The following is a 5,173-nucleotide window of genomic DNA, read 5'->3' as shown; positions in this document are numbered from 1 at the left end:
GCAAGAGTTATGGTTAGGGTTATGGTTAGTGTTGAAATAGGGTGTGGACATGAAACTGGAGTTAGCGTTGATGTTAGTGTTAGGGTTCAGAAGGGGTGTGGACATACAGTAAAACTAGGGTTAGGGTTAAGGTTAGGGTTAAGGTGATGGCTAAAATCAACATGTCACTTGTTTCTCATTCATTCAGTTTAGGTCAGAACCAAGACATGTGCTACTCTACAGTGCTTACTGTTCTTTAACTCAAATCATTTCCTTCATTCCAAGTTTTTCAGGGAACCTTCTCTACGACCAGATGCTGTTTTGGTAATTGAAGCATATTTAATGATTGCCTAGAATCCGGAAGAAACTGAATACCTAATATGATGCATTATAATAAGGCACACTTCTATTGTTCCACCATTGAGAGCAGTGAATGGAGAGAGTGTGGGAAACCAAGGAAAACTCACTCACAGACTGCCTTTGGGACAATAGACTTCTGTACCCTGTATGATGAGGGGTGAGAAGGAATTTCACTAGTAAGGTTTCATCATTGAATTCTAGAAATTAATTATATCACAGATATAATGAATTATAAGGACTGCACAAGTGTTTTTTTTATTATTACAGGGTGTAAGAGGAATTAGGTAACAGATCAGGAAATACATTATATTACACTTTATACAAACATGATTACATTGTAGTAGTCCTGTGTAACTCAGTAGGTAGAGCATGGCACTTGCAAAGCCAGGGTTGTGGGTTCAAGACCTACATGTGATCAGTACAACAACAAAAAAGTATGAAAGTATATGCCTGGATCAGAGTGTCTGCTAAAATGTGAATGTTGTATCGAAGATTATAAATCTTATAACTAAAATGTACACGCTTTAAATATCTTCAGTTTTCAGTCCAATCTTGACCATCTCCAATCTTGACCATCTCTGAATGGCCATATGCTGTAGAAGTCTATATCATCCGATAGTCAAAATATTTGTATTTACTACATTCCTAATTTATGTATGTCAGATGTATTTATTTTCTCCCCCAGGGGCTTAATGGGAACTGCTTGTATAGAGATGAATTAACATTTAACAAGGCACACTTCTGTTGTTAGGTGGAAGCTCTGTCAATGGGCAGAGTGTGGGAAAGCTCTGGAAAGCAGAGTCTCAGTCTAGTGTCATCATCAACATCAGTCCGACCAGCACCCGTCTGTCTGGGGAACACCCAGAGTCACTGGGGAATAGCCACACTTATAGAAGGGAATTAAACAATAGCTGAATACATCATTTTCTCCAGGGTTTAACTCTTTCTTTCTCCTTCTCTTCTGTCCTCCTTTCGGGTGGAAGCTGGATCAAGGCACATGATATTAGATCTAAAACCAAATGTGTGTGCAACTGTGCATGAATGACTTAGAAATGTTTATTTTAATATTCAACTTCTGCAAGATGTAAATCTGAATGTAAACATATAAAGCAATTTGAACATAAATGTACAAATAAAATACAAAATCATTGTGGTTCAAATTAAATCATGTAGAACTGAACATTGATAAAGTACAGTATATGTCTTGCAGCACACACTTAGCATAAAATCAAGTGTTGTAGTGTTTCCCTCCAGAATCCAGATGGTCTGTGATGTCATACTCTGTCTATCATACAACACAGAGCCAATAGCCGTCAGTGAGGATCCACTGAGCAGCTTATGTAGTGCATTGATCACAGCACTCAGTGTGGGAAACTCAGATCAGCTATCTACTCACACTGACCAGTAGCCTCAAGACAGAGGAAACATCTGCTACCTCTGGACTCCAGTGCTTGACCATATAATTACTACTTCTGACTTTCGAGACCTCATGATATTAATACAATATCGAACCTGTGAACTTAACCACAAGCTATATTTCTCTGCAAATAAACTTACTTTATATTTTCGAAAGACCTCATATTTGACTCAAAAAATTAAAATTAAAAAATGAAATTCAGCAGAACAGATAATTATAAATATTTTTTTACTTTTCATCTATGAAAAAATGTAAACCTATACAATATATAATTTTTGTCAGCGGTCACATTCCTTGTTAGATAATGTGATGTGTTTAAACACTATACATTCAACAATGTCTTCATAGGTGGGGGCTAGGTTACACTGTACATTTCATGTAGAGGATCTGCGTCAGTCTCAAACGTGTAAGTTGTGATGATGAGTGTGTGCTCTCTCAGCATCATTGATCCTAACATCAGGCAGCAGATCTGAGGGTCACTGGCTTCCCAGATTCACACAACACTCTGAGTCTTTCTCCATCCCCCCCACCATTCCACCTGTTCCATGAGACGTGACCATTGTCCCCCAGTAATAAGAACACTGAGCATGTGGCAGCTCCACATTCCTCATTGTCCTCCCAAGCTCACCCATTGGCTACAGACTGTGAGAAACTCCAACAAGCTCAAGACCCACACATTCATATGCAGATTATGGACTATATATAGGAGAGATGAAGGCATTAGACATCAGATTCACTCTACATGGAGACCAGTACAGCACAGAGATCCAGCCATGGCACCTACAATCACTTCAGCTATGATCTACTCTAATGAGAACCTGACTCTGACAAGGTAAATTGAATAATCGAATTAAAGGAAATTCATCCAATTTGATTGATTATTTATTAGTTACAATAATGCCCAATTTCAGCACAAGATCATCTCTTCTTGTTGTTAACAAAGCCATTGATGGAGAAGTTACACAGATATCGTATCAACAATAGCATCGAGCAGCTCAAGTCTTTCCTGGGTCCAGAGATCCTCACCAGCAGTCGGACTCCAAGCTGGAGATAGCCGACATGCAGGATTTGCCAGTTTTCTTGCTGAGACGACAGCAACAGAACCAGCCAGTTAGCTCCTCCTCCTGCTCAGCAGCTGTCAATCAGGGTTACTCCAGTTGTGTCCAAGAGATTGTGCACTTCCTGAACAAGGATGAGGTCACAGACCCAGAGAAGACTGCTGAGCCACTTCCAGAGCCTGCATCCATCCTCCATCCCCCTGATAAGAAAAGGAGGGAGAGTGACCTGCCTCAGTTCAGCTCCCAGCCCAGTACAGCACCAGCAAAGAGAAGAGTCCAGTCCACACTGCTCTCTGGAGGCCCTGGTAGAGTCCTACAGACTGGAACTCCACTCTCAAACAAACTCAATGCACCATGTTAGTCTAACATTAATGTGATGAACAGTGATCAGAGATCTTCTTCATATTCTGCATATTTTGTTTTAAAAGTCTTGCTGTTATTAAGACTTATTTTCTGTTGTACTGAACAAGTTGTAATGTTTTTCTAAGAACATGATCAAATTGATCAAATTGAATAATAACATTTATGTTTTGTAAAAACGTGTTGATATTGATCATGTTCATTCATGATCAACATGATCAGCATCAACTTCTATGGTCCTCCATGAGAACCTTTATCGCAAAATAGGTGTTATATCATCAAACTGTTTGTGATTTTCTATGATTGATCTGTTTTAAGGTGAAAAGGTATGAGTCAACAATGTTTTACAACAGTGATATATCATTATTGACATTGTATTGAGCATGTTCTGTGTCGCATGTATCAGTTATATATGTGATCATGTTCAACCTGAGCTACAACATCAATGGTCCTCCATGAGGACTTTGAACCCAAAATGTTCTTACAACCACTATTTTGTAATGATATGGTCATATTAACATTATATTGAGCATCTTCTGTGAGGTATATATCAGTATTAGTTAAACATTTGTTATTGATCAACTTGAGCTCCAGAATCACTGATTCTCCATGATGATTATTTACCCAAACTGGGAATTGTACCTGTTATCATCACTCTGTGATTAGAACTAATTGATTTGTTTAAAGATCAGACTTTAAGTGTGAAATTGTTGCTCACGCTGTTTGAATGATGTGGATATTGTAACGGTGAGAATTTTTTTTATTTTAATGTGAAACCCTTGTTAGTTTAAACAATGTTGTCTTTTATAAAGACAGTTATTGTGTCTCCTATAGTCTGTTGGAGTATAATGTCTTGAAGATGTATCCACGTTTTTAATGTGATGTTTGATCACTTTATTTCTGCTGAAATATTTACACTGAATGTGGGTATTTTAGTCGGTCTGAATAAATATACAAATCATCAAATGAAATGTTCTTCTCTGTTCCTTTATTATTGTCTTCACTGAGACGAGCTTCCAATACGGTTACATTACTGATTTATTCATTTCCATATGTAGAAGCAAAAAAGCCTACTTTGACCCAAGACTGTACACAATGATCTTGAATGCATTAGAATACAACACTGAATCTACATATTCCTTTCTACCTCTAGGTGCAGCAAAATCTACCAAGTAAGGTAAAAATTCAAAAGATATTTATATCCATACATAACTACTTGACATTCATTGTTTTATTTTACATGTGAAATTAAATATAGAGAGATAATTCATCTTAATTATGAGTTTCCCAGGAGGCATGACTGTTTTTTCTTGTTGCTGATGTCCCTGTTTTACATGTATGTTCAATTACATGTTCATGATTTTTAGTCTGGTCCTGATATCAGTGGTTCCAGGTGTTGGGCCAAAACTTGGTACTGTCATCTAAGTTCTCTAAAAGTTTAGAGCAGATGTGCCCCCCAAACTCAATAGCTTACATGATGTGTCACTCTATGCTGCAATGGATAATTTTTTTTATATATGCATTGCCAAAAACATCTGACGCCTCTTCCCGATAGCAAAATAGGAACCATCTGGCATGTGAAGGATTCTCTACTCTACAATGTTTTTCTCCCTCCGCAGCAACTTCCCCCTCTGTGTGTGTGTGTGTGTGTGTGTGTGTGTGTGTGTGTGTGTGTGTGTGTGTGTGTGTGTGTGTGTGTGTGTGTGTGTGTGTGTGTGTGTGTGTGTGTGTGTGTGTGTGTGTGTGTGTGTGTGTGTGTGTGTGTGTGTGTGTGTGTGTGTGTGTGAAGTTGGGAGAGTTAGCTAAATGTTCATGACTATTTTAGTTTTGATCATTTTTTTATACAGCGTTAATGCCATACTTCTACATATTTGGTGAAAAGTCACGACAACCAAGCGACCACAGTACCTAAGTTCAACTCTGTCCACATATACATTACATTACATTACATTTAAGTCATTTAGCAGACGCTCTTATCACCATCTACATTGAGTCATTA

General features: G+C 38.0%; 1 pseudogene; it reads left to right on the top strand.

The window, feature by feature from the left end:
- Window positions 1–2,506: 2,506 nt before the first annotated feature.
- On the top strand, window positions 2,507–4,145 carry LOC118389451 (transcription factor HES-5-like; annotated as a pseudogene).
- The last annotated feature ends 1,028 nt before the right edge of the window (window positions 4,146–5,173 follow it).

The sequence above is a fragment of the Oncorhynchus keta genome, chromosome 10 (assembly GCF_023373465.1).
Source record: "Oncorhynchus keta strain PuntledgeMale-10-30-2019 chromosome 10, Oket_V2, whole genome shotgun sequence".
Taxonomy (NCBI): Eukaryota; Metazoa; Chordata; class Actinopteri; order Salmoniformes; family Salmonidae; genus Oncorhynchus; species Oncorhynchus keta.
The sequence above is the reverse complement of the archived record's forward strand: the minus strand, read 5'-3'. Positions and strand labels throughout refer to the sequence as shown.